The sequence below is a fragment of the Lactuca virosa genome, chromosome 3 (assembly GCF_052849685.1).
Source record: "Lactuca virosa cultivar CGN04683 chromosome 3, Lactuca_virosa_CGN04683_v6, whole genome shotgun sequence".
Lineage (NCBI taxonomy): Eukaryota > Viridiplantae > Streptophyta > Magnoliopsida > Asterales > Asteraceae > Lactuca > Lactuca virosa.
The window spans coordinates 123,968,036-123,980,922 of NC_136428.1; positions in this window are offsets into that span (position 1 = coordinate 123,968,036).

Below are 12,887 nucleotides of genomic sequence, written 5' to 3' on the forward strand. Positions count from 1 at the left end.
TTAATGTTCTTGGTCAGTCTCCACTTTTCAACGATATTTGGACCGGCAAAGCACCTGATATGACGTTCACGGTGAACGGGCACACGTACAAATACGGTTACTACCTTGGTGATGGGATATACCCAGATTATTCTACATTGATGAAGGCATACTCGGTTCCTCGAAGTGAAAAGGCAAAGTTGTTTACAAAAAAACAGGAATCGGCGAGAAAGGATTTCGAGAGGGTATTTGGAGTCCTTAAGCAGACATTGCATGTAGTGAAATATGCTACACGACTCTGGGATAAAGAAAGAATTAAACGAATGGTCCTAACATGTATCATAATGCATAATATGATTATTGAAGATGAAGGTCGAGCGATTTCCACGTATGATCCGAACGACGTTGTCGTTCCAATTGAGGAGTTCGTACCCGAAACGAACGCGTTTTTAGAGCAAGTTGTTGAAATTCATAACAGTGAAACGTGTTTCAATCTTCGAGAAGATGTTGCGGAACATTTGTACCAATGTAACATAAACGACGATTAGGTTTTTTATATGTATGTTTGTTTGTTTTTTTAAATTAATGTAATGTTTTTTTTTCTAGATTAACTAAGTAATGTAGTTTGAAGTTGTAATTTTATTTTTATAATTAATGAAAAACTAGTTTAAAAAAATGAATGTTTTTTAATTATAAAAAATGTAATTTTATTGTATTTTTGAATTAAAAAAAATAAAAACAATGATGTAGAGTGGTGTGTTAATGGTAGGGGAATGTGGTGCTGATGTGGCACCTATCACATATGTGGTATGTGGTGGGTATAACGGATGACCCAAGGGCAACAATGTACACAATGTTTAACTATCATAGAATGGGAGACACACGCCAAATTGCCCAATTACAAGAAAGCTTTTACTTCTATTTTTACACCACACAAAAGACAACGACATAGCATCATCAACGATGTTTGTATGGGAAGAAACCACCCTAATCAAAATCTAATCGTTTGTTGCTTTCCAAACACACCAAATAAGACAATAAAGAACGGAGATGAAAATTTTCCGTTTCCTTGGGCAATTGTCCGATGAGGCTGCGAAGTCAAGAAATTCACCCATGTTTGCAAATTGTCTTGGAGGAATTCCACACCAATCGAAGATCCAATCTCGAAATTTGACTCCAAATTACAGTCGGTAAAAACATGATCTCGAAATACGAGTAGAATCTATTGATCGAACTGCATGTACACATGGAAAACCATAAAAGGAACAAACTTTTGAGGGTGCAGATTCTACGTGTTCACACGGTGTGCACATTCTCCTTTTATTTGGGAAAGTCAATTGTTTACTTTCTCCAACTACTTTATCAATAATCTTAATTTGATTTTAAATCCTAAATCTATATTCATCAAAACAAAAAGTATAGACATATATAAATATAAAACAATAATTTTTTTTGACTTTTAGAATCTCTATATTATACTTATTTCCGATCGACAACCCTCCATCCACCCCATTCAAGGAACCGTAACCCTATAAACACGGGTTAGTATCTTGGCAGTATCATTTCATAAATGACTTGTGAGTTTGTAACTTCCATTATCAATTTCTTTATTATTCCAAAATCCAAATTCTGCAAGTGGTTGTCATCTGCAATCTCCAGCCAACCACCTTACACACTTTGCGTTGACCAACTCACCTCCTTACCTATTTAAACGCCACCTTCCACCACCCACCAAAACAGAAAAGACAATCCCTCCAATGGATCAGGATTTCAACACCTCCACCTTAGGCGATGCCAATGATGATTTCTATGCCGAACTCACCAGACAGATTCTGCTACTTACAGACGAAGATGATGATGTTCAAGTGAAGAAAAAGGGTGGTCGGAGGTTTAACCAGAGATCAGTCGGTGGTGGTGGATGGTCATTGATGCCGGGAAACTATTTTTTCAGTTGGTTGGAAGGCGGGGAGGTTGAGGTTCCTGGTTGGATGGAGAGATTGTGGGCGGCAAACGGTGGTGGCACCGGAGTGTTTATACCTCGTGCCGTACACCGGTCAAGAAGAAGACATAACAAACCAAGGAGGAACAATGACAAGGGAAAAACACATCCAGCACCGGGACTCGAGGATCTTGGATCATCATAGGACTCGTCTTGTTTACTTCACAACTTTTGTGTCAACGGCATGCATGATGTTTGAAATTACATGAATTGTGGTCTATAACAGAAAGTGTGTATTTTTGTCAGTTTTCAAAATGTAGTAAGTTGACAAAACTGCCCTTAGGGTTTAACAGAAAAAATGTGGGTTTCAAGGGTGATTATGTTATTTTCGAATTCAGCCAAGAGAATATAACTTTGGGTAATTTCCCACTTTAGCCATTTACTTTCTCTTTGTTCTGATTCTAGTCCATGTACTTTCCATCCTTGGTCAACTTGATCCGTCACCCAAAAACGCTCACATTAAAAATGTAATTTAACCTAGTCTTGATGTTTTGCAAGTCAAATTAACAACTTAAAAATATTAATAGCATGCTCACAAAACTAGTAGGAAGTTGTAAGCTTTTATTTATGCATAAGTGTTGACAAAAGTAACTTTTAAATTTTAAATTAATGTATAAAAATAGTTTAAAACTAAAAGTTATAAACTTTCAAAAACTATTTGAGGTAGCTTTAGGATTCAAGATTTATGTTTAAAATAAAAAAGTTATAAGCTCCTAAAAGCTAGTTGAATTAACTTATGGATTTAGATATTTCTATTTAAATAAAAGCTAAAAGCTTTCACTGCCAAACATTTTTTTCGAGCTTTAAAAGCTATGTGCCAAAACCATAATCAACAAATCAAGAAAAATAATAAGTTATCACAACTTGTATTCCTACAATGAAATCCGAAAATTGTTATGGTCTTATGGATGTGTAAATTAAGCTTTCAATTTGATACAAACCTTACAATTGTTGCAAATCTTACCTACTAGTCATTGGTAGATGACTAGATGTAGACATGGATTGATCCCCTATCATAAGTTGGCATGTTGGTCCTTACATAATCATATTTTTTGTTAAAGGGAAAATGACCTATAAGGGTAACATATTTCTAGTTTTATACCACGGTCCCGAATTATGGAACAACCCGAAACAGGGTGTTACATCCATGGGATAAGAGAATGTCATGAGAAGGTTGGATCTCTAGGGGATCCTCAATTTGGGGATGGTTTGATAAGAGTCAAAATTGGCCCTCAATGGTCGAGGTTAGTCTTCCTAAATAAAATAAGACTTGCATTTGTGTAAATATTATTCTTTACATTCACACCCACTCAAGAAAAGCATTATCAGGATTGTATCAAGCAAGATTTAGGCTTATGGAATTAATGTAAATAAATAGTGTTCATCATGTGCTATATCCATATTATATCTCCTTCCTTCATCACAAGTACAAAAAATTATGGCTGCTACCCTACATTATCTTCCATCTTTAGCAATACCAAAGAATTTGACAAAATTCATCAAAAGTCGAATGACGATTTTCTCTTACTTCCACCTTCTATGTATTGCTCGTTCCACATTCTGAACTTGTTCATGCTTGTTGCATCATAAGCAACAGATGGGCCCACCTATATATATATATATATATATATATATATATATTGTAATGTCCCAAAATATGATCCAAAAAATTTCATTTTTGATTTAATTAAAATAGTATTCCAAAACATTATCCATACAGACCAAATGAAAATAAGTGTATCAACATCAAATCAATCAGAGTAATATCTCAAAAGTGGAATACATGTGGTGTGTGCGATGTAGTCATCCTGACCTCTTCCCCTTGGAACCAGAAGTACCTCAAACATAAACTGAAAATTGTAAGCACAAAGCTTAGTGAGTTCCCCAAACTACCCCATACCATACATAATAAATCATATACTGGGCCCCCGCTCTCCATCGGTCCCTGCCCGGTATCGAGTCACACTCGGCTTCGGGCCCCGCTCGGTATACAAATCAGTTATTCTTAGGCCCCGCCTGACATCGGGCCCCGCCTGACATCGGGCCCCGCCCACTATACACATAGACATATATCACATAATCATGCTAACACATGTGATGATCATAAACAATAGCATACAATACAGTCCTCGGGCCTCGGCCGACATCGAGCCTTGCCCGATATACATAACAACACATATCACATGCAAGGGTCATGCAGACTCATAACATCCTAACATAAATAACAAAGGCTAGCATTGGTACCTTAGAACCCGCTAAACCCAGTGAGGAAACTCACCTCTGAATCTGAACGATAGCTAAATAGATCCCGACTCTGAATATCAGCTCTACCCGCCACCTAAATAGTAACCAATCCTTAGATACAACTCAAAATACATCAACACTCCCTTTTAGGTCAAAATTGATCAAAGAAAAAAGTCAAAGTCAAGGCCAACAGTCCATGTTGACCCAACACGTCGTGTTGACTTGCAAACATGCCGTGTTTTCCTGAGTTCCAATAGCTTAATACATTAAGCTGCTTTCTTCGACTCCAAGAGCTCCAAAGCTCAGATCTAGACCAAAATTAGGTTTAGAAGGGTAAAGTTTCCAACTTTACCTATTAGGACTACCAAAAGGTCCAACAACCCAACCCATAAAGCTAGATTATGAAAGGGCATAACCAATAGGCACTTAATCCTTAAAGTCCGAAGTCTAACCTTTCCAAAAGCGATTCAAACACCCAAACCATCTCAAAGGTTGGTGATTTTTATACATGTCCAATTCATGTCTTGAACCCATATTAGGTTAAAATGAGGATTTATGACCTAATCTCTATGCATGGCTTCAAAACTTGATTATAGACCAGATCCATGGCACTACTAGGTCACCTTGACTTGGAGATCCATAAAGTTGCAGACTTTATGTGATCTAACCATTCCAATATTCAAGAACAAGAAACTAAAGGGACAAAACTCAAGATCTAACAATTTGGAATGATAAAAATCGAGTCTTGGACACTTACAAAGGTCCAGAAGAGTGCCAAACTGAAGAATGAGGGCTTGCTTGCTGGATCTTCGCTTCGTACCTCCACCTTCTTCCTTATTTATCTTCAAAAACACCAAACTAGCTCTAAAATGGGAGGGAAAGATGATTAGGGTTGCAAAGGACTATTTGGGGGAATGCTGGCTGAAAAAGAGACCAGATCTTGGGGAGTTAAGGAGATTATATAGGATGCAATACCCTAAAAATTAGAGTTTCTCCACCAGCCGCCAACACGCCGTGTTGGTCCAATAAACTTCGCGGCCCAAAGGCTTATCGACACACCGTGGTGAGGCTTCACCACGCCGTGTCCAAAGAGAAAACATGAACTTTTTTGGAATAAATTTCATACCTGGAACCGAGTGCTATATATATATATATATATACACACACACACACACACACACCAGGCAATTCCATACACGAATACACGAATTTGTGAGAGACACGACACGACACGAATACACGATACAAATACATCTTGAAAATTAAGATAAAACTTATTTCTCATCGTGTAATCGTATCGTGTCGAATTCATGGCTGACACGTTTCATGACACGAATTGTCATATATATATATATATATATATATATATATATATATATATATATATATATATATATATATATATATATATATATATATATATATATATATATATATATATATATATATATATATATATATATATCGAACAATTTAAAGTATGTAAACCAAAAAGACAATGGAAGTGTTCTTTGAGTTCCTTAGAAAAGACCAAAGAAAGATGAAGAAAGTATACCTTTGCTTTGGATTGAATGAAACCATCCAAATTAAGCGGACTTGATGCTGGAGCTATGTCATGTTTCTTTCCCTGAGAAATGGGATCGATGTATAAAATCAACCGGTAAAAAATAAACAGAAACACATAAAGGTCCCTTTATTTTAAATTTTTTTTTAAACTTTTTTTTTAAGTTTTTTTGTGGTGATCTTTGGTGAGCCTAACTTGATCTGGTAAGCTATTTGCAGGTGTTTTGTACTTGGAAGTTAATATATAAAGAATAGCTTTCTTTAAACTCAACTAGAGGATGTGCCCTCGCGTTGCTACGAGTCAAAAAAAAAATTCTGGTTGTTTTAGATTTCATAATTTGTGTTTTTTATGTGTTAGCTTTTTAGAATATACATAAGGGACCAAAGTTGACAATATATAGAAAATGTGGTGGTTAGATGTTGAAAAACAAAAATTAATATTTGAGAAAGGACCAAAATTGTCAAGTTGTAGAAAATAGTGTGGCTTACTGTAACTAATATTAGAGAATAGAGAAAAATTTCCAAGTTGTAGAAAGTATTATAGTGAAATGGTGCAATATTAAATAATAAGGGACCAAAAGTGTTAACATCACAAACAATTGTGGCCAAAGTGTGAAGGGGAAAAACTTTAGTATTACTGAGTCCTTGCATTTTTAATTATATATAATTATTATTTGTTTCTAATATATAGCTTTAATCATTTATAAATTCGATATTTTTTTAATATATTAGCAAGTTTCATTTAATATAATAATTAATATGTATTTTTTATAAAAGAAATTGTCTATGAAATAGTAAACTACAATATATTATTCTTAATAATTGTTTATAAATTTTAATTCATAACTAAGTATTTTTATTTTCTTTTATAGAGTTGAATGATATTCAAGTTATATAATTTTTAAAACGATTTACCTCTAGAAAACCGAATTATAAAAATGATTGAATTGAATAGTAATTTGGTTGGATCAGATTGGATTTAGGTTTAGTTGGACTATTCGGTTCTTGTTTTGAAAACCGAAAATCATTTTGGATTCATTTGATTGGATTGGATCTAACCAATCCAACCAAATGAAGACCATTACTTTCATGTAACCGGACCGAGACCCGTACCTGTAGTTGAACGGGACCGATTCTATACTATCAGACTGGTTCTTGGTACACAAAATCACACTCAACCCGTTCATGTAATTTAGAGTTTATACTTCAATTTTAGACTTTAATTGCATCATTTTTGGTTTCATGTTCAATGAGTTATAATCCTCCGAAAAGTTTGGATATCAAAGTTTAAAGTTTCCAAATTTTCTACTTTTATTTGTAATCTATGAAACTTGTAAAAACACATAACTTATTTATTTGAAGTTGGATTGACATGAGATATTTTTCAGCTAGTAATTTAGAGTTTATACTTCAATTTGTCATCACTTTTGGTTCCATATTTAGTGAGTTACATTCCTCCGAATTCAGGAAGATGTCAACCATCTCAAAGTTTAGAAGTGCAGGGGCAATATTGGAAGATGAAGAACTTGTAAGGAAGTTGTTTGATACAGTCCCAGAAAGGTTCATAAACCTGGTAGCATCGATTGAACAAAGTTGTGATATGGAATCAATGTCATTCGAAGAGGCAATTGGGAATCTAAAGGCATATGAAGACCGACTTCGACTCCGGAAGGCAAGCACACAAGCAGATAACGCCTTGCTACTTGCCAAGGCGGAAAGTTCATCTACCCATCGAAGTCCAAGCAAGCCAAACACAACCGGTGGTCGAGGAAGAGGAGGAAGTAACAACCGAGGTGGAAGAGGCAACTCATGAGGGCGAGGGTCGTCTCGTGGTAGAGGTGGGGGGCGGGGTGGTGACTCACGACAAGAAACGAGTAATACCAACAAAAAGCCTTGTGACAAGAGTCACATAAGATGCTTCGAGTGCCAAGAGCTTGGACACTTTGCCTCTAAGTGCAAAACAAAGAAACAGAAGGACCAGGAAGTGAACTTGGCTGTAGATGAAGATGAACCAACACTGTTATTAATTGTGTGTGGAGAAAAGAATACAAAAATAGTCCTCTTGAATGAAGAAAAAGTGTACCCAAGCCAACTAAAGGAGAGTGATGATGACAACATATGATACCTAGACAATGGGGCTAGTAACCATATGATCGGATCCAAGGCTCTATTTGCAGAAAATTGATGAGAAGGTAACTGAGACGGTTCGATTCGGAGACGGGTCTAAGGTTCCGATCAAAGGAAAGGGTACTCTCCTGTTTGACTGTAAGAATGGTGACCAATTTGTCATCCCAGATGTGTATTATATTCTAGCCCTGCACAGCAACATAATCAGTCTAGGACAAATGACTGAAGAAGGATACGACATAGGGATGAAGAAAGAATTTTTAAGAATGTATGATGAGGCAGGCTGCTTAGTCATGAAGGTGCAAAGGTCCAAAAACAGACTTTATAAAATAAGACTCACACATGGGAAGCCTGTATGCCTGGCCATGAGCATAGACGATGACTCATGGTTATGGCATGCACGTATGGGTCACACGAATTTCAAGATGCTTGAAGAGATGACACGAAAGGGAATGGTGACAGGTATGCCCCAGTTGACTCACCCATCATAAGTATGTGAAGATTGTATGATAAGCAAGCAGGCACGACAAATCTTCCCAAAGGCGACCCAGTGGAGAGAAAAAGAACCACTCCAACTATTGCACACAGACCTCTGTGGACCCATTACACCTGCAACAAAGGGTGGTAATCAGTATTTCCTGTTAATTGTCGACGACTACTCACGATACATGTGGGTATATTTAATCAAGACAAAAGATGAAGCTTTTGGTATGTTCCAGAAATTTAAGCTACAGGTCGAGAAGGAGAACAATTATAAAATCAAAATGCTAAGAACTGATCGTGGGGGTGAATTTAACTCCAATCAGTTCTTGGAATTTTGTGAAGGAAGTGGAATACGACGCCAATTGACAACACCACATACGCCCCAACAGAATGGCGTGGTGGAACGTTGCAATCGAACCGTGTTGGAGATGACAAGATCCTTGCTCAAGTCCATGGCACTACCAGACCAATTTTAGGGCGAAGCAGTGCGACACTCGGTGTACTTGCAGAACAGAACCGACACGAAGGCGCTAAAAGATGTGACCCCATATGAGGCGTGGAAGGGTTCCAAGCCGTCGATAGCACACCTGAAGGTCTTTGGGTGTGTAGGATTTGTCAAGAAGTTGTGTGGTCTAACAAAATTAAGTGATCGGAGTGAGGCAATTGTGTATTTAGGAACCGAGGAAGGAACAAAGGGATATCGTATGTATAATCCCAGTAGTCGACGAATCGTGGTAGACAGAGACGTAACATTCGATGAGGCAAGATCTTGGGCGTGGAACAACGAAACAGCGGAGGAGCCTCTTTCAACCCCTTATTGGACCAATGTTATGGTCAATGTGACAGCCCAATCCCAACCGACCCAAGAACTCGATGGCGTTAGTGAAGATACGTTGACGCCGTTAAACGGTGACTCTCATCTTGACCACGAATCAGATGCCCCATCTATTGAGAATATGTCACCGCAAAACTCGCACAGACTAGGATCGTGATCAACACCTCCAAGCCAAGCATCAGCGACTCATGAAGGAATTGGGTCGGTAGCCTCGTATGATGACACACCAACAAGGGATCGCTCAATAAATGAAATCTACGAGAATACAACAAGACTGGGGGAAGAAGAGATATGGGAACTGTACGAAAGAAATCAAGAGCTACTACTGGTTGATGATGAACCCACGACCTACGAGGAAGCGTCGGTTAAAGAAGGTTGGAAACAAGCTATGGAATCGGAATTGAAGTCGATTGAAAGAAACAACACCTGGTCCTTAACTAAATTACCCCCAAATCGCAAGGTAAGGGCTAAAGTGGGTATTTAAATTAAAAAGGGATGCAGCTGGAGAAGTAATCAAACACAAGGCCCGTTTGGTCGCAAAGGGGTACGTTCAAGAAAGGGGTATCGATTTCGACGAAGCTTTCGCACCAGTCGTCAGGTTGGAGACAATCAGACTGATCCTCTCATTAGCAACAAAAGAAAATTGGCTTGTACATCACTTGGATGTCAAGTCAGCATTCCTACATGGCGATCTCAAAGAGGAAGTGTATGTAACTCATCCAAATGGATTCACGGTCAAAGGAAAAGAAAATTTGGTGTACCGCCTCCATAAGGCCCTATACGGGTTACGACAGGAGCCAAGGGCATGGAATGTGAAGCTAGACCAATCACTCAAAATGCTTGGATTCACCAGATGTGCTCAAGAACAAGCCGTCTACAAGGTACACAAACCTAACTTGATTCTCATTGTTGGCGTATATGTGGATGATCTTATAGTCACTGGCTGAAATGAGAAAGGAATACTGGAGTTCAAGAATAGAATGAAACAGATGTTTAACATGAGTGATCTGGGATTGCTATCTTATTAATTGGGAATTGAAGTGTCACAGGGTAAGAATGGTATAATGCTCACACAAAAGGGATATGCTGAAAAGATCCTAAAGGTATCAGGGATGGAAGGTTGCAATAGTTCAGAGTATCCAATGGAGCCAAAACTCCAATTAACCAAAGATGAGGATGGTGAACTCGTGAATGCAACAATGTACAGGTTACTTGTTGGGAGTTTAAGATACCTGGTCCACACAAGACCATAGCTAAACTATAGTATTGGAGTAGTGAGTAAGTTTATGCAAGACTCCAAACAAAGCCATTATGCTGCTATAAAACATATCCTGAGATATGTGAAGGGAATAACTGAGTATGGGTTAATGTATCGCAGGGGTGGTGTGTTGGATTAATGTCTAAGTCCATAACTGTATTTGGTATGTACTTGACCCGACCCGGCATGGTCCATTTGGGTTGCACTTCACCCGCACAATTTATATGGATAGTCTTTTGAGAATAGTATATTTATGATTTATATTAATATATTATAAGTTCTAATATGTTAATATGGAATCATATTATTTAATTAGTATTGATCAAGAATTAATTTAGAATTAATTAAGTGATCAAAAAGAACTAATTAAATATGGACTCTTATATATATGGAATGGGCCAAGTTCATTTAGGTTGGGCTAAGCTTTCATGGATGGTCCATGGACCTTTTAACCCATGGATCCTATGTAAATGAAAGGTCATGGGTATTAGGGTTTACATGGATGTAACCCTAATCCTCCATAATATATAAAGGGGTCATTGGCTCACAAAATTGGCACAAGTGTGTGAAAATAAGAGTGGGCCGATTTTAGTGTGCATACATATTCTCTCAAGTTCTTCCAAGGTGTTTTGGTGATTTGTGATTCCATTTGAGGCTTCCACACTATTGGGGATAAGCTCTTAAAGCTTGAAGACATCAAGCTACATCAAAAGGTATGTCATCTAACTAGAACTTTGTAGTATAGGTGCTTCATAATATGCTAGTTAGGATGAAACCTTGGAATAGTTAATATTTGCATGTATAATAGAGAAACCATAGATCCAAGGTTTATAGGGTTGCATGTACACCATAGGAGTGTTAGAATGCTCAAAACCCAACATGATGATGGTAAACTTGTGGGTTACAGTGACAGCAGCTACAACAGTGACTGTGAAGATGGGAGAGGAACCATAGGTGTAGCCTACTACTACTCAGGAAATCTTATAACATGGGCATCACAGAAGCAGAAAATTGTAGCTCTCAGGTCATGTGAAGCTAAGTATATGGCTGCAACCGTAGCTACGTGCCAAGGACTGTGGTTAAAGAATTTGTTCAGTGAGCTGATGGGAAGGAAAGCACATAAAGTGAAGTTGTTGATTGGCAATCAATCCACTATATCTCTCATAAGGAATGCGATGTTCCATGGTAGAAGCAAACACATAGATACAAGGTTCCATTTTATTCGTATGTGTGTCGAAAGGGAACAGATTCAGGTGGAACATATGAGTGGGGATCAACAGAAGGCTAATGTACTAACAAAGGCAATGCCAAGGATAAAGTTTGCTGAAATAAGGACGCTTATTGGCATAAAAGATTTGAAGAAGAAAGGTCAACCCTGAGGGGGAGAAATATTGGTCAAAGGTTGACCTAGTAATTAGGAAGAAATAAGGCACATGGGAGTAATGACGGTTGGAAATTGAATGCTGCTAGTTTTTCTCTTTTCTGTTAAGTTTTTACTATTTAATAGCTAGCCTTGATGTCATAAGAATCGGTGGAAATTTCTCTTGTACAACAACTGTAATGTAATGATTCAGTTGTTAATCTTCATTCAATAAATAGTAATCATTCGACTACCTCATTCTAGTTGTTATTTCCATGTTGTTTCCTGTTTTGTTAGCTTGATCACCAACAGAGGGTCCCCCATTAACCCTTACATACTCACCCAAGTGTTCTTCCCTTTCAAATATATAATCGACGCCCTATAAGTCTACCTATACTATGCCACCCCACTTCTACCCTCTATCGAGATGAGAAACCCTAACCCTATCTCACCTCCATCATCAACGCCAACGTCACACACCGTTCATAGGTACCACTAACCCTAAGTTTCCTCCACCATCGCCACCAGACATCACACACACTAAACAAGAAAAAAGTCCCCATCATAAGCCGATTCTCACTTCCCCTTTCTCCCACACTAAAATTACACCATCAGCCACCACCATCCATTTTCCTGCATTGCACCACATCTCCTACGACGACCCCTAACACGATCTGTCGTTATTGGGTTAAAAGTCAACAAATACCTTTGAAGGTACTCCAAATACATGAAGTTTTATAGTGTGGATTAAGTTTTTCAACATTTCTCATATTTCATAACTTCATCTAGTATTCACAAAATAGATGTTGAAGCCTTCGTGCTTAAGGTATAGCTTGATAGATGTAATTATCAGGGAAGTTTGTGTGTTTGTTAATACGATCAACAACCTTGATTGTTTTTTTTTCATATTTCATAGAAGAAAGCACTGATTTGACATGAGGCTCAAGTTGAAAGACTTGCCAGAAGTATCATTTGGGATGCTTGTAAAATCTAAAAGCCAGTTTAGGGATCGAATGTATGTGTTATACCATGGGCTTTG